Source organism: Palaemon carinicauda, chromosome 1 (assembly GCF_036898095.1).
Source record: "Palaemon carinicauda isolate YSFRI2023 chromosome 1, ASM3689809v2, whole genome shotgun sequence".
Classification (NCBI taxonomy): Eukaryota; Metazoa; Arthropoda; class Malacostraca; order Decapoda; family Palaemonidae; genus Palaemon; species Palaemon carinicauda.
Genome location: NC_090725.1, coordinates 120,398,967 through 120,422,842, shown reverse-complemented (window position 1 = coordinate 120,422,842; position 23,876 = coordinate 120,398,967). Strand labels below are relative to the sequence as shown.

Below are 23,876 nucleotides of genomic sequence, written 5' to 3'. Positions count from 1 at the left end.
GGGTTGAATTAAACCAATTTCTGTTATTTTGTCCTTGGTAAAATTATAACCTCTAAGTGGCTCTTGCAACATGGTGATTGCAGATCACAACAACGCTGGTATACAAGAAGCGTGGTTGAACTCGCACATGCATCAGGCATATTTGGTTCTTCGTTTTTCCCTTCAAGGCACTCTATTCACTGGTTGTTGATAAGATAACACGTTTAGGTATTCTCTCTGAAATGTGATGTCTTGTTTTTATTAAAGAGTGATTGAAATGCTCTTTGGAATATCATTTTGCGGTTTTGGATCTTTGTTTTTCAACAAAGATGGGCAAGTCGCTTTTCTACCACTTGTGATTTGAAGGTAAATCCTCCCGCCCGCTCGAAGGCGTCTCGTAAAATCCTTGCATTTTGTTCAGCATTTATTTTGTGAGTTTGCTTATTTTTTCATTAATTCCCAACCTGGAAAATTATAGACTACACTTATTTATGTTAATCACCTTTATATTTAAAATTTTTTCTAATATTCCACGAGAATAATCACGTCACTTTTTAATATATTTTTTTTTATATGCAAGGACAGCTTATCTTTTTTATCATCATTCTTGTATTCTTTGTTTAGATGATGGGATGAAGCAACGATTCACGAAATAAATCTCAAGCGATGTGCTGGTAACCAATTATACTTGGCCATTCTCTAAATTTATTTCGAAAGCACGGGACAGTTTTTCATTGATTTATTTGATTATTTATATCTTGGGATTTTTGCTTCACTCCATAAAAGTCGAATTAAAGCGCGTGTGTGTAGCGAGATATGGTGTAACATGATTATTTCTCTGATGTAAAGAGCGGCGTTGCGTCGGCTGATGAATATGATATATTCCAAGAAGAGAAGAGAAGAGAAGAGCCGGGAAAGCAGCTGCGTCCGGATGTTATCAATTAGAACGGCTATAATGGCGCTCCTCGCACGTTGTTTGCACGTCCATTTGTTGTTCTCCCGTATGTGTGTGTTTGCTTTCCACCCGTCAAGTATCAAGACGGTGTTCGGGAGTAGTTTGTCACTTTTAAAAAGGCAGAGCGAAAAAGGAAAGAGCAACGAGGGGTTCTGTTTTGTGGGGGGTGGGGCTGTGGCTGGGTGGGCAATGTATGAACTGCATTCGCAACTAAACAACTGGTCTTTGGAGGTATGAAAGAATTTGGAATCGAATTTTTGAGTCAGATGGAGTTTTTTCCTATGACGGAATGGTAAAACAGCAGTTCGTGAAAGATGATCCTAGAGGGAGAAAATTTTTTAAATAGATGCATTAGCTGATTTAAGATAGTTAAGGTACAGTTTAAGATAGGTCAATGCAGAGAACTTGATCCTATGCCTATGGTGAGAGTGAAAGCTTAGAACTGTCTTCTTCTATTTTGTAAATGGTTATATTTACAAAACGGCTCTTGCCTACTTGGGATGCCATATAAGTTCACGAGTTCAAATGGCGTGGCTTGAAAGATAGCGCATTTTCTTTATCTTATTACTCTGTTCGTTATATTGAAGTGTTGACGTCGAGTGGGCAGACTAAGTTTGCTAGTCTCTCTTTGGTTTGACAATGAGAATGTTATATCCCTCATATTGTTTTGTTTTCAACTCGGACGGTTTTACGGTTTTAGAATACGCGAATGGCGTTCCTTTTATGGGGATAAGAACAGATGCAGGAGAAACGTAAGAGGAAGTGTTGCAGGAAAAACTGAATCACAAAGAAAGTGGCAATGAAATGCTCTAGAGGGAACATAATATATGCGAATACTATTTGTTAATTTATGAGCAAGAAGAAATATGTTACTTTAGCGAACCGTGGAACGAAACGGGGGAATTTTTGCAAATAGGTATTTTTTAATAGTTAAATGCTGTTCTGATAGGTAAAATGATATTGGGCTAGGGATTTTTAGAATCAATTACCTTTACGTTTGCTAGCGATTAAAATGTTCAAACAGTTAATGACACAAAGCAACAACGTCTTTGTTTGTATTCCGTTCCTTGGCCTTAAGCTAGGTCATAACCCCAAACATTGATTATTATTATTACTAATAGCTAAGCTAGAGCTCTAGTTGGAAAAGCCAGATGCTACTAGCCCAAGGGCTCCAGCAGGGAAAAATAGCCCATTGAGGAAAGGAAATAATAAACGATATGAGAAATAATGAACAATTGAAATAAAATATTTTAAAAGAACAGTAACAACGTCAAATCAGATATTTCATATATACTATAAAATCTTCCCTGTTCAACATAAAAACATTTGCTGCAAGTTTGAACTTTTGAAGTACTACTGATTCAACTACCCGATTAGGAAGATCATAAATATAGCTATGTTTAGTCAAACAAGATTGTATTTTTTCGTCAGAAACGCTTCCATTTGACACCAATGAGTCGTCGACATTATCTTAGAATTGGGTGGAATTCCAATAAAGTTGTGTCGTCCATGTAATTTTCTGTCTGTGAAGAAACTTCGGCTGCAGGTCCATATATATCCACCAGTCTGATTAATAAAGGTGATCAGTTATCGATTTAGTTAATAAATTTATTTTAATCAAAAATAAAATTTGACAAGATCTTCGAAAACTTGACAGATTTAAAGGTACATATTTTGAAGTGTTGATCTTTTGAATTATAAACAATATAGAAAACAAATATGATATATAGGACAATGTATTTAAAAAGAAGTATTTACAAACAAAAGTAATGTATTCCAAGCCAGGAATCTTGATCCAAAAAAATGGCAGAGAATAATAATAACCATCAAAACGCGTATGTTTTTAAAAGCCAAGGTTACTGAAGGTTACCCTTCACAAAGTTTCCTAGTACAAATAAGTTGTGATGAGAAAATCTTTCAGTGGAGGGTAGATGGGTAGTGGGGGAGTGGGGTGAATAGGACGACATCGCCATATTATGGTCAGGGTGGAGACATCCCGTAAGGGCAGGGACCAAACCATGCTTTATTGTCATTGGACGAAGGAGGGAGCAAAAACAACATTACAGGTTGTCAGTTTGATTTATAAAGGGGAGGTATATATTCACATAAGCAATTTTGCATAGGGGAAAATGTTTGTACTATAATTTGTTTTTTTATCGCCATGAATCATCAAGTCTTTATTAGTTTAAAAGTCTCTGGTAAAAATATATTGTTTGCTGTTTACGAACAGCATCTTTATTTGACGATGTATGCTGTTGTTCATGAAGATGAATCGGCCTTTGATTTTAGAAAATCACGAAAGTCTTAGAAATTCAAGGAGAAAAAGTCCTGTGCATAAATCTTAAATTGTCTTCGACAGAAAAGTAAGTGTTTAATAGTTTATGATTTAAAAACAAAAGAAAATCGCCCTGTATTTAGTGTCATGGTGGGCGAATCAAATTTATTTTCAACTTTTATACTTATTGGATTTGTTGTTAGAGTTGTGGTTTATAAAAATCTCTATATCGAAAATAAAGAGTTTTAATTTTTTGTATGTTGGTATTGCATAAAATGGTAGTGGTGTAAGTATCAAAAGTATCAAAGTTTTATTTACCATCATATGGCCCCGTCGAAAGATTTCAGCCTGTCATTTGGAGTATAACTAAATTACATTGAAAAGAAACCAAGTGAAGCTGGCTTAGGCCTTTTTGCATCATCCACATCATAACAACATGCGCAAAGGAAGTCATGTATTTTGAAAGCGGTTAGTTATAACTTGTAAGTGGCACTCCCAGTTCTTGCACTGTGCATCTTGTAGATTGTATGGGGCATTAACCTTCACGGCTCAACAAGAATTTTATATATTGCGTTATGTCTTATTTTCTTTTCGCTCCCACGTGTGTGTGTATATATATATATGTATATATATATATATATATATATATATATATATATATATATATATATATATACATGTATGTATGTATATATTGTTGTGCTCGCGCGTGTGTGTATATGATATAAAAGCAAATACTGTAGAGTAAGGAATGCAAGTTTCCATTCAAAGTAATGTATAAGTTTCAAGTGGAAATCAGAAGAGAATGAGAAAATATATCCATAGTAGTAATGGTTAAGAGTCTTATTATTATTATTATTATTATTATTATTATTATTATTACTTGCTAAGCTACAACCCTAGTTAGCAGAGCAGAGTGACATAACCCTAGGGGCTCCCTAGGGGCTCCAACGGGGAAAATAGCCCAGTGAGGAAAGGAAACAAGTAAAAATAAAATATGTTAAGAAGAGTAACAACTCCTATATAAACTATAAAAAACTTTAACAAAACAAGAGGAAGAGAAATAGGATGGAATTGTGTGGCCGAGTGTACCCTCAAGCAAGAAAATTCTAACTACTGTAGATTTTATTTCAAATAATATTGATGCGGTTTATATGACAGATGGAAAAGTATGCTGGAGAAGGGAAGGTTGTGTTCTTTTAATTGCTGTTTCACCACTAGCTGAAACTACATCCTAATATCCTACTCTATAACCTGTTGCCCCATATTAGATGTACTCCAAGTGACCTTTGTTGGGCCGCCTTACCCTACCCTACCCCACCCTGCTACTACTGATGTCTGGCTTCTACCCAACAGAACACTGAAGAGTGAAGTGCATTTTCCCCTCCTCTTTCGCCTTTCCTAAGCCGCTCCCTTGTGGCTTTCGAAATTTTTAACTTGCCACTCACTACGCGAGAACGTATTAGATCCCATATTACCGTCATCCGGATACAATGGATTTATTTCAAACTGTTCTCGGATGTGTTTTGCTCTCTCTCTCTCTCTCTCTCTCTCTCTCTCTCTCTCTCTCTCTCTCTCTCTCTCTCTTCTCTCTCTCTCTCTCGTTAGATGATTTAATAATTTTGTTTTATCATCAGATCAAATTAATGCTCTTAGTAGTTGATATCGGTATCATAACATAAGAATTTTTATATAGGTTATGTATCTGAGATTCTGGTTTGTCTTCCCAGATATAGCTTTTCATTAGACTCGTAGTGTCAGAACTAGTTGTAGTGTAATGAACTGGACATGTTTTGTCTGTCTGAACGAATTTCCCCAAGGGTGGGGCCGTTCATACGAATCCGTAGAAGAAAGACGAAAGTAGATACTGTAGGTCAGCTGTACTCGTTTCCCTTGAACCATCGTTTGATATTTTAGTACTCTCTCTCTCTCTCTCTCTCTCTCTCTCTCTCTCTCTCTCTCTCTCTCTCTCTCTCTCTCTCTCTCTCTCTCTCTGTTTTGACATTTAAAGTAAAGATACCAGCTCAGTTGCAATAGCAAAACAACTTATTTTTATTTTATTTTAGTGTCATTGCTATTACCTTATTTGCTGGTACACATTGGAGGGATATTGTATAGAAAACCAATATTTCCCTGCGATCTTATTTGCTAAACCTCGTTTACGGATCTTTCGAAATCAGTCAGTCCTTGCGAAGATTTTTTTTAGTTTTAATTTGAAGTGTATTGATGGGTCTAGCAAAACTGACATCTAGATGAATACGTTGAGAATTACTTTATTCTGTTATATATTTATTTACCAGGTATAATGAATGCATAAATAAAATCATTACATTTCTTTGTACAAGCTAAATTAAAATAATTTTTCCTCGGCTGGGTTTAGTTTTGCTCAAGATATCTGTATAGAAATTGCTTTGATGCAAGATTTCATGAGATTGTCTTAACCTTTTTTTTTTATTTATTTATTTATTTTTTTTTTTAATACCATTTTTCTTTTAAGAATCTTATTTAGTCTGGAGAATAAAGCGTGGAGGGGAGGAGTTGGGTTAAAGCAGCCACGTTAGTTGAGGGGTAGTGGTTGTGTAGGTGTGGTCATGGTGTTTCATTATCCTTCCTCCTTGGCCTCATCCCCCCTCGGTCCCCTCCCCATCGCCCAACCCCTCATTCTCCGCCGTCATGATCAACAGGTTTCGACCAAACCCCCGCCTCTTTTACTTTCCTCCATCCAAGTCACTAGAGCTGCTAACATATCTTGAAACTCTCGTAATGTTATGAAACCTTATTTGGTTCTGTATATGTCTCTTTATTTTGTATACCATAAGTCTTTTGGTTTGTCTAGCTATTAAGAACTTTTTGGCAGCTTACGAATGCCGCGCATATCAGTCCGGTATTATTTTTTACCTCTCACTGCTTTGTGATGAAGTACACAGAATTTTAATATTACCACTTATCGATAGCTTTTGATAATCTCTCAATCATAGTACTGTGGAAAAAAAAGTGAATGGCAGGAATTTAGAAATATTTTTTACGTGGCAAATCTTTATTTTGATAGAAATGTGTATCAAATTACGCATCATTTTCGCATTGAGGATCCTTTTTTTTCTTTAGTAAAAATATGAACAAAATATTTCCTCTGGCTAATTAGTTTTTATTATGATTACCTTTGCCAACTTTGTTGCGGCGAAGGTTGTGTCCATATTGATAGGCGTATGTCTGTCTGTTTGTGATTCGCGTAACTCAAAAACTATTTGACCGAATCTCATGAAATTTGGGGGGATGATTGGTCACGATAGAAGGACATTAAGGTTAGATCGTGGGAGTGATTGGGTCAAAAGTCAAGGCCAAGGTCATGAAAAGGTTAAATGTCATTTTGCTATATCGTGGTCAATTTTTATCTGATTAGCATGAAACTAGTGGTAAAATGTGGATAATTTTATTGCCTATCTTGTGATATACAGAATTATATAGTGATGTAATTTCTCTTGTTTGTGTATTTATTACCTTCGCCAACTTCGTTCCGGCGAAGATTATGTTCCTGATAGGTGTGTATTTTATATGTCTGTCTATGTGTTTCGGAATCGCACATCTCACAAACTATTAGACCAAAATCTCATGAAATTTGGTGGGATGATTGGCTATGATCCAAGGACAATTTGATTAAGTTTTGAGTGTTTGGGTCAAAGATCAGGTGGAAGGTAACGAAAAGGTTAAAAACGTCTTTTTGCTTTGTGGTCATTTTTTTTTATCGATTTCCATGAAGCTAGTGCCAAAATATGGGTAATTTAATCGCCTTATTTGAGTGATTGTGTCAAAGGTCAAGGTCACAAACACCTTTTTGCTATATAGTGATCAGTTTGTCCGATTTCCATGAAACGATTGCCAAACTGTTCCTAATTCAATTATCTATCTTGTGATATACAACATGATAAAGGTCACAAGGTTAAAATTGTCCTTTTGCCATATCGTGGGCAAATATCATGAAATTTGGTGGGGTGATTGGCCATGATCCAAGGATATTTTGATTAAATTTTGGGACTGATTATATCACTGTTCGTCACAAAAAGGTCAAAGTCTTTTTACTAAATCGTGGTCAATTTTTATCCGATTTGCATGAAACTGGTGCCAAAATGTATAATTCAATTGCCTATCTTGAGATATACAACATAATATAGTGATGTCAATATCCTTGTTAGCGGTTGGGGATCAAAGGTCAGTGGGGTCAATGAACGTGAAGAAAGTGCATGGAAATGAAAGTATTTAGGCCATGATAGAATGACAAATTTAGATGACATGTGCTTTTGGATCAAATACCCACATCATCAGCCTTTTTCTTGGTGGCAAAAGTGGCGAGGGCGAAGGTATGCGCTCTACAGAGTGCCCGTTGTAGTTAAACATATTTTCTGCACAAAATTCGTGATAAAGGGTGTACAGTAAATGCCCTTTGTGCTTCTAAGTGGTGAATGATTTACCTTCTAGAGTACTGTCAATTCTCTTGTTTTTTGCATTCCCTTAGAATTAAAGTTGGATTAGATGAGACCGTTGCAATCCATTAAAGTTGGATTAGATGAGACCATTGCAATCCATTAAAGTTGGATTAGATGAGACCATGGCAATCCAGTAAAGTTGGATTAGATGAGACCGTTACAATCCAGTAAAGTTGGATTAGATGAGACCATGGCAATCCAGTAAAGTTGGATTAGATGAGACTGTTACAATCCAGTAAAGTTGGATTAGATGAGACCATTGCAATACAGTAAAGTTGGATTGGATGAGACCATGGCAGTCCAGTAAAGTTGGATTAGATGAGACCATGGCAATCCAGTAAAGTTGGATTAGATGAGACCGTTACAATCCAGTAAAGTTGGATTAGATGAGACCATTGCAATACAGTAAAGTTGGATTGGATGAGACCATGGCAGTCCAGTAAAGTTGGATTAGATGAGACCATGGCAATCCAGTAAAGTTGGATTAGATGAGACCATTGTAATCCAGTAAAGTTGCATTAGATGAGACCATTGTAATCCAGTAAAGTTGGATTAGATGAGACCAGGGCAATCCAGTAAAGTTGGATTAGATGAGACCATGGCAATCCAGTAAAGTTGGATTAGATGAGACCATGGCAATCCAGTAAAGTTGGATTGGATAAGACCATGGCAATCCAGTAAAGTTGGATTGGATAAGACCATGGCAATCCAGTAAAGTTGGATTGGATAACACCATTGCCATCCAGTAAAATTGGATTGGATAACACCATTGCCATCCAGTAAAGTTGGATTGGATGAGACCATTGCAATCCAGTAAAGTTGGATTGGATGAGACCATTGCAATCCAGTAAAGTTGGATTGGGTGAGACCATTGCAATCCAGTAAAGTTGGATTGGATGAGACCATTGCAATCCAGTAAAGTTGGATTGGATGAGACCATTGCAATCCAGTAAAGTTGGATTGGATGAGACCATTGCAATCCAGTAAAGTTGGATTGGATGAGACCATGGCAATCCAGTAAAGTTGGATTGGATGAGACCATGGCAATCCAGTAAAGTTGGATTGGATGAGACCATGGCAATCCAGTAAAGTTGCATTGGATGAGACCATGGCAATCCAGTAAAGTTGCATTGGATGAGACCATGGCAATCCAGTAAAGTTGGATTGGAGGAAACCATGGCAATCCAGTAAAGTTGGATTGGAGGAAACCATGGCAATCCAGTAAAGTTGGATTGGAGGAAACCATGGCAGTCCAGTAAAGTTGGATTGGATGAGACCATGGCAGTCCAGTAAAGTTGGATTAGATGAGACCATGGCAGTCCAGTAAAGTTGGATTAGATGAGACCGTTACAATCCAGTCAAGTTGGATTGGATGAGACCATTGCAATACAGTAAAGTTGGATTGGATGAGACCCTGGCAGTCCAGTAAAGTTGGATTAGATGAGACCGTTACAATCCAGTAAAGTTGGATTAGATGAGACCATTGCAATACAGTAAAGTTGGATTGGATGAGACCATGGCAATCCAGTAAAGTTGGATTGGAGGAAACCATGGCAATCCAGTAAAGTTGGATTGGAGGAAACCATGGCAATCCAGTAAAGTTGGATTGGATGAGACCCTTGCAATCCAGCAAAGTTGGATTGGATGAGACTATTGCCATCCAGTAAAGTTGGATTGGATGAGACTATTGCCATCCAGTAAAGTTGGATTGGATGAGACCATTGCCATCCAGTAAAGTTGGATTGGATGAAACCATTGCCATCCAGTAAAGTTGGATTGGATGAGACCATTGCCATCCAGTAAAGTTGGATTGGATGAGACCATTGCCATCCAGTAAAGTTGGATTGGATGAGACCATTGCCATCCAGTAAAGTTGGATTGGATGAGACCATTGCCATCCAGTAAAGTTGGATTGGAGGAAACCATGGCAATCCAGTAAAGTTGGATTGGAGGAAACCATGGCAATTCAGTTAAGTTGGATTGGAGGAAACCATGACAATCCAGTAAAGTTGGATTGGAGGAAACCATGGCAATCCAGTAAAGTTGGATTGGAGGAAACCATGGCAATCCAGTAAAGTTGGATTGGAGGAAACCATGGCAATCCAGTAAAGTTGGATTGGAGGAAACCATGGCAATCTAGTAAAGTTGGATTGGAGGAGACCATGGCAATCCAGTAAAGTTGGATTGGATGAGACCATGGCAGTCCAGTAAAGTTGGATTGGATGAGACCATGGCAGTCCAGTAAAGTTGGATTGGATGAGACCATTGCAATCCAGTAAAGTTGGATTGGATAAGACCATTGCAATCCAGTAAAGTTGGATTGGATAAGACCATTGCAATCCAGTGAAGTTGGATTGGATGAGACCATGGCAATCCAGTGAAGTTGGATTAGATGAGACCATTGCAATCCAGTAAAGTTGGATTGGATAAGACCATTGCAATCCAGTAAAGTTGGATTGGATAAGACCATTGCAATCCAGTAAAGTTGGATTGGATAAGACCATGGCAATCCAGTAAAGTTGGATTGGATAAGACCATGGCAATCCAGTAAAGTTGGATTGGATGAGACCATTGCAATCCAGTAAAGTTGGATTGGATAAGACCATTGCAATCCAGTAAAGTTGGATTGGATAAGACCATTGCAATCCAGTAAAGTTGGATTGGATAAGACCATTGCAATCCAGTGAAGTTGGATTGGATGAGACCATGGCAATCCAGTGAAGTTGGATTAGATGAGACCATTGCAATCCAGTAAAGTTGGATTGGATAAGACCATTGCAATCCAGTAAAGTTGGATTGGATAAGACCATTGCAATCCAGTAAAGTTGGATTGGATAAGACCATGGCAATCCAGTAAAGTTGGATTGGATAAGACCATGGCAATCCAGTAAAGTTGGATTGGATGAGACCATTGCAATCCAGTAAAGTTGGATTGGATAAGACCATTGCAATCCAGTAAAGTTGGATTGGATAAGACCATTGCAATCCAGTAAAGTTGGATTGGATGAGACCATGGCAATCCAGTGAAGTTGGATTAGATGAGACCATTGCAATCCAGTTCGGTTACTTGCTCCGAAAACTATGGGTATCGTTGCGATCTATATGTTACCTTTAGCACCAGACCACTCCGCGATGCCAAATGATTCGTATTTTAGTCGATTATCCTTGTGGGGTTTTGATAATATATTAATTATGATTACACTTAATCTGTCTTGATTACTCTTCTGTTCTATGCAATGCAATTTTGGTAATGTCTTCTTGAGGCATCTCTCGTTGTTTTGATGAAATAATGGTATCCAAGATCACCAGTAGGCTAGTGCCGTCTATATTCGCATTCATCGAGTTAAAGCTTACGTTTTTATCTTATGAATTAGAGCTTTATATAACTCAAGTTTTATCACATGTCCTGTTATGACGATGCTAGGTTTTGATTTACATTAATCGTTGGTGGCCGAAAGATAGAACAATTGTGTTCTATAAGTTTCTCGACTTTCAGTAGACAAACACTATGATGATTTGAAGTTATCAATTATGTGGTTCTATTACTAGTCAGTCACTTTGAATTTCATGTTTGAACTTTTTTTTTTATCACAAAGAATCATGGACAAGTTTGAACATTATTGCCATGTCCTTGATAATGCCTGCCTGGGGCTTTTACTTGATGTTGTCAACGTGTGATATTGCATGGAATTTCCCCCGCAGTACCTACTGTGTATGTTTGTATGTTGGCATCATACTTTACAAGCTTCTATGCTGACCGTAAAACTCTATAATGAGAGTTTTGAGGTGTTGGTTTAAGTGGAACATGGGATTGTAGTTAAATTTCTTGAAAATGAAGATTGCATTAAAACTCGTGTGTGTGTATATATATATATATATATATATATATATATATATATATATATATATATATATATATATATATTATTAATTTACTTTACTCTGTATTTTAGGTAGATAATGTACGATCATCCATATTACTCGTGTGGTTTGCAAATGTCCTGTGAAATTTGGAAATTTGAGGGTTTCAGAAATTTCTTACTTAGTGGACTGTGCGATTATTTGCGAGCGACTCCATGTTGTTTTATAATGAAAAGTATATATATATATATATATATATATATATATATATATATATATATATATATATATATATATAAGAACTAACCATTACTTTGTTCCTGTAGAAAATGAAGCCTGAGTATTCCCTGGCATGTCGGGAGGCTTCGGTGGCAGATGCCCCCCCCCCCTCTCTCTCTCTCTCTCTCTCTCTCTCTCTCTCTCTCTCTCTCTCTCTCTCTCTCTCTCTTTCTCTTACGAAGTATATGTTTAAGAAATTTGGAGGGAAAGATCGGCTTATCCATCCCCCTGTTGAAAGTAAAACAGACATTTTAAAACAGTCTGTGCTTTAAAAATCCTTTTGAATAGGGTAAATAACCTCACATTGAACTGTATTGATTCGAGAAATGGATTTTTGTACTTAATGCAAGATACCTGATTAACCCAACGATCTGGGCTTCTCCGATCGGCCTTTAGTCGTGTATACGCATTAATTTAAAAAAAGGTTATGGCTTTACTATCTATAACATTGTTAAAAGTAAATTTGTTATTAACAGTTTATTTATATGCATTAAAACTAGGTGTTGCAACTAAGTCTTGGCTTATTTGATTATGGATTTTTTGTTTCATCACCCGTTTGATACTTTTGAAGTCTTGAAAATGTCAGGTCAAGTGTCCCAATACCCATTGTACGATGGCACCTCCAACTGCGAATGAAAACGATCGTTCAAATATTCAAATCTATTTGCATTATAATTAATTCTTGTGGCCTTTGGGCCTTGCGTGTTACGTATAAGAGAATTCTGATTTTATCTTTCCCTCGGATATCCTTGACATTAAGAGGGGGACTCGATGAAAGCCGAAATGAATGACATTTAAGAGCCAGTAATTCTATCCAGTCATCTCCATTCGGGAATTGAAAATCACGGCTTTTACTTTTAATGGTTTATCTTTGATAAAAGCACTGGGTCACTTTTACCCTCGCCTTCATTTGTGAAAGCAAACAAGTTTTTTTTTATAGTTCTCGTTAATGCCAGCATAAAATTACTTTGTCTTTGAATGATGATGCTTTAGGAGAACCTAGGAAATTAACTATTGCGAAGCAATCTGTAAGTCAGAATGGTTTGGAAGCTGCATTTTTGGGCTCTTGACTTTTTTTAGCGGAAGTTTTTAGTTTGAAGTAATTTATATTTTGTAGTATTTAGTGCTCAAGTATCAAAGTTGATAATGTGTTTAAAACTGTAACAAATTTGTATTATTTAGTTTATTTCAGTTGGGTTTTAAAGTTAGTTGATTTTTAGTTAACTTCACCTTGCTACCCAACTGCCCCTTCCAGTGTTTTTTTGTTTTTAGTAATCAAACATTACGAGGAATAGTACGCAAAAGTTGGAATTAAATTTTACAGTGAATAATCTTATCTCAATTCAGGTTTTCGAATAAAATACAACTTCACTGAAAGAAACGTGCATTTAATTTACTAAATCCCGAGGTAATAGGTTGGCCAGGGCACCAGCCGCCGTTGAGATACTACCGCTAGAGAGTTATGGGGTCCTTTGACTGGCCAGACAGTATTACATTGGATCCTTCTCTCTGGTTACGGTTCTTTCCCTTTGCCTACACAGACACCGAATAGTCTGGCCTATTCTTTACAGATTCTCCTCTGTCCTCATACACCTGACAACACTGAGATTACCAAACAATTATTCTTCACCCAAGGGGTTAACTACTGCACTGTCATTGTTCAGTGGCTACTTTCCTCTTGGTGAGGGTAGAAGAGAGACTTTACCTATGGTAAGCAGCTCTTCTAGGAGAAGGACACTCCAAAATCAAACCATTGTTCTCTAGTCTTGGGTAGTGCCATAGCCTCTGTACCAATGGTCTTCCACTGTTTTGGGTTAGAGTTGTCGGACACACTGTTCTATCTAATTTTTCTTCCTCTTGTTTTGTTAAAGTTTTTATAGTTTATATAGGAAACATTTATTTTAATGTTGTTACTATTCTTAAAATATTTAATTTTTCCTTGTTTCCTTTCCTCACTGGGCTATTTTCCCTGTTGGGGCCCCTGGGCTTATAGAATCCTGCTTTTCCAACTATGGTTGTAGCTTAGCATTTAATAATAATAATAATAATAATAAGTTTTGGTTGTATATTTTACCGAATAATTTTATTTGTAAAAGTGTTCTACCATTGGATATTATCAATTCAAGTTCAGTCGCTAATTTAATTTATAAATACTTGTATTTACAAACAGTGGTGAAGAACAATACATTGAGTTATATATATATATATATATATATATATATATATATATATATATATATATATATATATATATATATATATATATATATGTGTGTGTGTGTGTGTGTGTGTGTGTATATATATATGTGTGTATGTGTATATATTTACGTATATATGTATATATATGTATATATATATATATATATATATATATATATATATATATATACATATATATATATATATATATATATATATATATATATATATATATATATATATATATATATATATATATGTATATGTGTAGCCTATATATATATGTATATGTATGTATGTATGTATGTATATACACACACACACACACACATATATATATATATATATATATATATATATATATATATATATATAATCACTATTCTGCTACACTGTGTTTGACCTAGAGGAACTCTAGATAGGACAAACACTGTTTCTTTCCTGCAGAAGTGGGATTGACCACTCTGTGCAGAAATGGACCTTGCCCAAGGAGAGTATCTTAACAGTGGTCTAAAATACGTGGCCGATATACTGACAAAATATAGTGTAACCACCTTGCGGAGAGAGAGAGAGAGAGAGAGAGAGAGAGAGAGAGAGAGAGAGAGAGAGAGAGAGAGAGAGAGAGAGAGAGAGAGAGAGAGAGAGAGAGAGAATATTACTTAATTTTTAATTTGTTTTTAGTGATAGGTTGTTTTAACTTGACGCAATGTGTAGCGGGAGGAGGATAAATCTGTCACGTTGTCTTTCCCGGACTACCATGGTGTATTTTGAGTTTGTATGGTAACTGACAGACGTAAGAATACCGAGGCTTTGGAAGAGAATCAATGGGAACTGTCATCGAAGTCACGTATTTGATTTGCAAAAGTACGTACGATTTTGTTTGGAACATCTACTGTATAGATAGTGTTTAGAGTGGCTGTTGCTTAAGCGTACTCTGCACTTCATATCTGGTCTCATTTAGTAATTGAGGAATGCGCTTTAGCTGTTTGTTTTTGTTCTTTTGCCACCTGCATCGCGAGTCGCTTGCTCCGGGTGCGGATGATGCTTCCCTTCAAGAAGCATTCCGAAGCTTACAGTGTGGTGGTGCTTCGGCAAGGTCGAGAGAGAGAGAGAGAGAGAGAGAGAGAGAGAGAGACTGACTTGATATGGCATTCTGATATAAAAAGCTGACTAGAAATAGGGCGAGTTAAGGAGACATTTGTGCGTCCGGATTTCGTGAGGAAGTATTTTGCAAACTTCAAGAAATACAAGTCTGTGAAAGGTTAGGGATTATATACAGTATAAATTTTACTTGGGACAGATTTCGATGGCTCTGCTTAACTTGCCAGATGACTTTCAGTGTAACGACGTCTTTTGGGACGATGAGTTTGATACTTTTTATAGTTAGAAAACCCATGCGTCTAATTTCTTTTTAATTTTTTTTTTTCATAAGAAATAAAACTTTGAAACTGATGTTTGGTGGTACTTTACAAAGTCAATCATTATTCTTTGGTAGCGTGCCGAGTCGCCAACAGAATTTGTCATTTTTATCCTGTATGTCAATATCTGTCACCATGAGATATATAAGCAGGGTAACAAATTACATATTGAGACACTGAGAAGTGAAATATCACGCCATTATAAGCCTTATAGTTAATGCAAGAGCTAGACGTAGAAAGAAAATCACTTAAGAGAATTGCGTATCATTACTAGCCTGTCTACCTCATTCACGTGACGTCTCTTATCTTGTGACGTCACGCACTAATCTCTCAAACATATGCAGTTTGTGACGTTGCTGCTGTAGGGAATGCACATCCTCTTGGACCCTCAAATATCATATCTCACTATGGCCAATAGGATGCAGATACGCCTTGCAATGTAAACACCGGCATTGTGAGTTGGCCAATCATTTGTCTTGCAACCAGTGACGCCTATATAAAGTCATAAGAGGATCAGCCGTGACGTGATATTTTCAACTTTTAAGTTCACATGACCAATGGGCGTTGAACATTACTGACGTCATCATTGTAGAGGCATACCTGCCAATGAGGTTTCAGCTTACGAATGACGTCATTGGGGGTTTTATATACAGGATGTTGCCAATTTTTTGTTGTGGCATTATTTAATAATCTGCAATAAGTTTGGTACTTGAGGTTCACATGACAATTATTTTTCTGTCGATATTCCTTGTTGATCTGAATTGAAATGAGAATAATCCGTAGAACATTTTGGGAGTCATTTTTGAAAGGTGATTTTGTTTTTTTCTTGTTTATGAAAACTTATTCACTTGTAGAATATATTTCACTTAGGTTTAATATTTGCAATACATTATCACAATTTATACACATTTCCGTTTGCATTGTTTTTTTTATGTACAAATTTGCCTGTTTGCAGAATATGTGTGAATATAAATATTGAATTTTATATGCAATCGGTTTCCATGATTGTGCCATTTTTTAATATATGATGATTTTGTTCAAACTAGTTGATTATACGGGCTTCCGTACCTGTGGCCAATTGACATAATAAATAATGGTAACGAAAGGCAAAATGAATATCCATACATTATGGTTTTCAGTATTTTGATGGATTTAGCTTACTGAATTATAATTGCTTTAATTAATATGTTAGTGTATGTAAGTTGAATTAGGTTATTGAGAATAATTTTTGCATTGCATACAGATTAAAAGCATCGTTCAAAGCACGGTCGTAAGCACCCGATTAAGCGTATTTTATGCGTAACTACACATCACAATTCGAAATAGCTTTTTCGGTTATGGTTTTCCCCTTCATTGCGGTTCGACGTTTTCATGCCAAAGAATTCAATCTGCCGTAACTACTTAATTTTTTGTATTTTCGTTTTTTATTTTATGCATTAGTTCTTAGTTTCCTTTTTCTTTGCGTTTGGCTTTGCCCAAATCGACTTTCCAACGAGTGTTGCAGGTTGTCTTGTAATGATGATAATAATGATAATAGTAATAGTAATAATAATAATAATAATAATAATAAATAATGAGATGATAGATAGTAACTCTGAATGAAGAGTTAATCCCTTTCAGCAGAAAAAAATCATGAAGAGCCTATTTGTCGATCATTCGTGGTAGTCTTTTTAATTGTATTGAAGTTTTCGTTTTGATTAATTACAGTTTATGTATACAACTCTTTTGATTTTTTATATAGATTTAACTTAGATTAATTAATTTGTGTTTTATTTCCCTTGCAGCTCGCCGCCTCCAAGCCACTGCCTTATTAAATGGAGTTCAACCTCCACAGCATTCACAAGCTGGTTCACAAAGCAGCGGGAGTCAGCCTGCCGCTAGCCAGGCATCACAGCAAGTGAGCCATCAGCTTCCTCCTCTGGCACCTTCTGTCAGCACCTCTGCTGCAGCCCTTCAGGCCAGACAACTTAGACTACAGCGTCTCCAGGTTGAGCACGAGAGACTTAGGCTTCGGCAGCAGGAAGTTATTAAAACGGTAGGTAGAAATTTTAAAGAAACATTTCTACAATGTCGTGTATTAAAAGCACAGTGACTTGAAGAAATGTGATTCTAAGATTATTAATGTTTTGTGCATTTTTTTTCATTCTTGCTCACATGGCAAGGTTGGAAAAGTACACTGCATTTTTTTTTGTCACAAGGAAGTTTGTTTTAAAATAATAAAAAAACCAATGTTGTAAGAAAATTCGTAGATTCTCTCAAATTCTCATGTAATATCTTTATTCCTGTAATTATTTATTCATGTAAATTACTCAAAATTTGTTTTTTATTCTGAAGATGCACATTGTAAGAATTCACGTTTCAGAAAAGGTATTTTGCTTGAAATTTTCAAATGATAGTATTTGGGTTGAATTAGATTATGCACATTACTCGTAGTTTAACCTTGAAATGTGTCAAGATGCAAATTATTTATGAAATAAATGATCGAAATTTATGATTTCAAAAAAAAAAAAATTCTTCAATGGATTCATTATTTTAAATAAGACCAGTTTTTTCGTTGCACAAGTCGACAGATGTATTTCAAATAATTAGTTGATCCCAACTTCCAAGAATTCTTTTATGAATCAAGAATGGGAATGGCACTAGAAAAGGTTTGGCCTCAAAACTTTTTCGTTTTCTTTTTTTTTCGAGAAAAGAAAGAGGGTGTTGTGGGTGGGTGTGGCATACACGGTAGATGTTTACATGGCTTGTTGCCAGGATGTTGGGAGAGAGGGGGTGTTGGGTGTGGGGTAAGGGATGGGAGATGTTGGAGGGTGGCACAGTACCATCCGTCCCCGTTGCTTGTTAACCCACTTCCACAGTTCTTACCAGTCACCCATTTCCCTCGAGTCTCAGATCTCCCACTCCCTTCTCTTCTCTTTGATCGTCATGGACGCCTTCACGAGTCCATACTTATTAGCTAATCCTCTTTACCGGGGCTTGGAAGGATGGTAAAGGCATCAGCATCATTAAGACACCAGACTATAGAAGTCTGTCTGCCTGTCTGGTGGCATCTGCAGATACTATAATAATGGCCTTGCAAAATCAGACGATGTTGGCAAACTGGGTTAATTGGTCATCATCAAGTTAGCTTGACAAATCAGACGTGATGATATCTGCCTAGATGTAGCTCATCTCTTGCTAATTTCTAAATTACATATCCCTCAGAGGTATCGGTTGGGTAAGGGATGCCTGTAAGCCTACTGTAGTTACAACTTATTTTAAGTTTATGAAATGTATGTATGATAACTGGATGATTATATTCAAGCATAGGGGTGATGACAGGAAATACGATATATGTACTTCATAAATAGGATGTATAAAAGGATGATGTAGGTATTTTCCTTTAAGGGCTGCTTTTCAGGTCACATATATATATATATATATATATATATATATATATATATATATATATATATATATATATACATACATACATACATACATACACGACACGGGAAGTACAGCAATCATGAAACTACAAATAGATAGTGAGAAAATACCAGTTGAGAAACGAGTTAGACATGGAGACTTCATTTCTCCTAAATTATTCACTGCATAACAAGATATAGTTTTAAAAATTTTAGATTAGAAAAATATAGGAAATAATATTAATTGGGAATACAGTACCTTGACAACTTAGATTTGCAGATGACATAGTTTTATTTAGTTACTCAGGTGAGTAACTGCAAAAGATGATGAAACATATTAATAGTGAAAGCAGAAATGTAGGACTGAAAGTAAATACGATTAAATCTAAGGTAATGTTCAATGAAAATTCAGAGACGACATATAAAGGTTATGGACAAACCTCTAAACTAGAGATTATTAATGAATGTGCATAACTTGGGACAGACAGTGTTTTCTTAGGACTTGAGGCAGAAATTAAAAGAATTATAAGCATTGGATAGAGAGCTTTTGGTAAGCAAAATATAATGAAAAGTATAACGCCACTCTCCAAAAAGTATTTAATCACAGTACCCTACCTGTCGGTATCAACTTACGTAGCAGATACTTGGAGCTTTTCTAAAGTCTTAGAACATAGTTACAACTTAGACCTATGGAAAGTATAATGATGGGAATTACACAAAGATATAAAAAAGCAACATGGATACTAGAGCAAACTAAAGTATATACAGGATATTCTAACAAGAAGTAAGAAAAAGAAATGGACCTGAGCAGGACATATAATGAGAATGATAAATACTAAATGAACATTAAGAATAACAGAATGAGTCCCTAGAGATTGCAGAAGACACGGAAGAAGGAAGAGAAGACGTTGGATTGACGAGTTAAGCAAATTTGCTGATATAGACTGACGTAGAAAGGCCATAAACAGACTGAAGTGGAAGGGCATGTCTGAGGCCTTTTTCCTGCAGTGAACTTCGTTATGGCTGATATATATATATATATATATATATATATATATATATATATATATATATATATATATATATAATATATATATATATATATATATATATATATATATATATATATATATATATATATATATATATATATATATACGTGTGTGATTTATATAATTGGCTGGTGATTTTCACCACATAAATATGTAGGCTACCGTTAATTTGTAATATAGTTAATGAGTTATGAATCCTGACATGAAACGGAGAGAGTACCTTAACTCCCATTGTTAGTCAAACTTAAAATCAGTGGGTTAGATAGAATATCGCAGGACAAATAAACTTAATCACCATCCCTAATCCACACATGTATATTCTGTATAAATTCTCACCCCCCCCCCTTATTGCTAGTGATCAGGGTTGTAGTAGTGTCAATGAAAAACAAAGTTTTTCTGTTTAAGTTTGCAAGTAGTAGAAATATACTAATTATATATTATTTGTGTTGTAAGAAGAGTAGAAAGCTTGAGTAATGTTGTTATGCAGGAGTAGTGGGGAAAATCGTAGCATATCTGAAAGGATGGATCCAAGTCTTCGATTTTGAAATAATTTTGTCATTTCGAAAGGATGGAAGATAATACTGTAGGCTGATGGAACGAGTGTGTAATTTGTAAAACCTAGAAAGTGATAGATGGAGGGAAAAAATAGAAGGCCCTAAGTATCCAGCAAGTGCAAGAGTATGCAAGATAAGGGCGAAGGCGCTGTGTTTGCAGGGTGTTAGATACTCTGCTAATGGAGTCTTCCGAGTATGTGTATGAAGTGACTATCATTGGAAATTATGCTGCATCAATTTAGGCCATCATTTAGAACAACAATTAAATTGTGAATGTGGCAAAAAAAAAAAATCTCTTGCCACCCTTAAGGGGCAACTGCTTTGTATTGAGAAAAGTACATACTGTATAACTTATGTATTAAATTAATGCTTTGAATTTTCAAGTTTAGTAATAGTGGAGTAAATATGTTTTTTCTCTTCACAGGAACAGTCATTACGGATGAGTCTACGAGAGGAGGCAGGTCAACAGCAGTTGCAGCAGACAGCACAAAACACACAGCAGCAGTCGACTCCTACTTCACAACAGCAGCAGGCACAAGGTAGTGACCTGGTGTTGAACAGTGCTGCACTGACTTTAACTTCAGCTCCCCAGCCTGTGGTCCCTGTTACTACGTCTGTGACATCTGCTGCCGACCCCTTCATCGCCACCACTGACTTCCATTCCCGACAGGAGTCGGCAGATAGTGGACTAGGCCTAGGGACCAACTACTCCCTCCCTCACACCCCAGAAGATTTTCTAGCATCTATGGAGGATGTTGAGATCACACCATCAGATGGTTGGTTTGGAAGTATTTGATGTTCATCCCTCCTCCTCCTCCTCCTCCCCATCATCCTCCATGATATAGAAGTGCAGCCTTTAACGCATTTAAAGCAAATTCCCATTCCTCTTATCAATTCCTGTAAATGTTCTTCTGGCCATCTGTTGTTTTGCAGTTAACATTTGTATATAACAGATTGTCTTGTGTATAGTTGAAGAGTGCTTCGTTTTCCTGCTTATAACAATGTGGTTTTTTTTTTATTTAGATGTTTCTTAAAATGGTGGAAGGTCTTGCAGTTGTATAGTACAAAAGTATTTCTTGCAGTATTAGTAGTCTTTCATAGTACAGTATATGAAAGGTGGTTGTAGCTCATTTGCTGTTTACAGGGTTGTATCCACAACTAGATGCCTTTAGTAACTGTTTTGTGCATGTTTGTTGTCTTCTCTTGAAAAAAAATGAAGGAATCTTTTGGACTTACTTGCTACTGTTGTTGGAATTAAAACTGGCATCTTTGTTATCTTGGACTTGAAAGTTACTGAAGAATCATGGTGTGAGTCTGGTAAAGATTAATCTTGTGCAATTGTTGTTGCAATTTTAATTTTGAATCGGCTTAGAATGTAGTAAGTATTTTAGCGGCAGAGTTTTATTACTGATGCTTTGTAGTTGTAACAGTAGTAATGCACTTTAGTTTTAAGTGACATATGGTAATTACTTGCATCCTCAAGGTAGCTTTGGAGTTTGCAATGCACAGTAAGAATATACTTTGTGGAGAGGGTTTTATAATGAAAAAAAAAATTATATTAGGAAACACTGTATAAACAATGTTTTGGTCTGTGTAGCATGAAAAGAACAAGTTTCAAATTATATCTTTATTTGTAAAATTGGTCCATTTTTAATAAACTGCCTAAATTTCACTTTGATATTTACCTATCTTTAAGTACAGTAACATAAATTTCTCTTAATGCCAATATATGTTTGTTATAAATCTGCTAATCCTGATAAATAGTAACTGTAATTTAGATGTATACTATGTATGGTACAGTAGGCTTAATTAATACCGGTACACTTAACGGGAAAATAATGAGACATTTTTACAGATATACATTGTAGTAGGTAACGTCGTGTTTAACAAGAGAGATTTTTGGCAATGCTGCCCATAGAACAAAATCACTAAGCTTTGTAAAAACGTAATCAAAAGCATTTTTATTAATATTGCAAAGTGCTGTTAAGCAAGTAACTATATTTTTGTTTACAGTACTTCTTAAAATTAATATAAATGCTTTTGATCATGTGTTGATATGATGAGGTACTTTGTTTCACAGGCAGCATTGCAAACAGTTTCTCTTTTGGTAAGTACAGTGTTACCTGCTATAATGGCTACAATGTAGCCTACAGCTGTCAGACGTCCCCCCTAGCTTCCTGTGTAGTGAACCAGAATCAGTGAAGCCAACTGTACACTACATACAGTAGAAGAAAAAGCATCACATTTCAATAATTGACCTAGATTATTTTCTATAGTTTTTCTGTAGCATTTAAACACCATTTAAAGGAGTGTTCAATCTAATTTCATATATTTTTAATCATGGCATTTGTTCTCTTACAGTACTGTACTGTATTAGCACGTCCTAAGCATTCTAGTTAGCCCTTTATTCTATAGTTGTAAGTTAAATAGTTTGGGTACATTATATGGTTTGTCGAACCCAGGTATTCTTTGAATGTGGGTTTGGGGACACCCATGAATTGTGTGAAATTTTGAGTCTGGTAGACTTTCTCTTTTGCCAAATAAGTCTAATATTTATGTTTGTTTGTTCTTTATGTGATACAGTAATCTTATTCCACCCTTGTGTATGTAGATTTCTTGCATTCCAGCACTTGCTTAGTAATGCCGTCATATTTTTTTCTTTGTTTCATCGGCATTTATTTCTCTTACAATGGAATTTCAAGGATATTTTGTATTTTTTTTTTTATATATATTTGTGGCATTGAGATTAGTCATGAGAAACACTAGCTTGGTTATGAATTTACTAACAAAATACTTTAGATTTCATGCTTAGGGAGTACAAATTACATTTGTCATGCAAGTGCCAGGGATCGACTTAGTGTGTGTACATATTTGAAAGTGTTAAGTGTTAAACTAACATTTTGACAAAAGTATTTCAGATAGATATATGATTTTCAAACAAAAACACTGCATGTATTATACATTGTAAATATTTTTATACTCTTATACTCATTTTTAATTTTGTTTTACTTGCTAAAACTTGTAGGGCTAAAATGTTAGTGTATTGCAGGTAGAGAAAAGAACTAAAATTGATAAGGTATTCAGTTGGTATCCTAGAAAATACTGTTATTCTTTTCTTATTTTCAGCAGAGATGAAGACTTCTCCTGCTAACAATATATTAGAGGCACCAGAGCTTGAATCTATGGACTCTGAAGACCTTGTTCCAACAATACAGGTACTGAATATTGTTTTAACTGATATTTTTACGTAGTTTTTGCCATTAGATTATTGACCAGTCCTCTAATAGAAAGTTGTAGATTATTTGTACAAATGTAGAGTGGGTATCATTGTTTAGAAATATTTGTCAGTAATGTGGTAATACCTCTAGTAAACTTGATACAGTATTTTATTTTGTAATAAAATTATTTGATTAATG

At 35.7% G+C, this 23,876-nt stretch overlaps 1 pseudogene; it reads left to right on the top strand.

Annotated features, from left to right (window-relative positions):
* LOC137656448 (transcriptional coactivator YAP1-like) overlaps nucleotides 1–23,876 on the top strand; it is a 105,488-nt pseudogene that overhangs the window by 77,853 nt on the left and 3,759 nt on the right.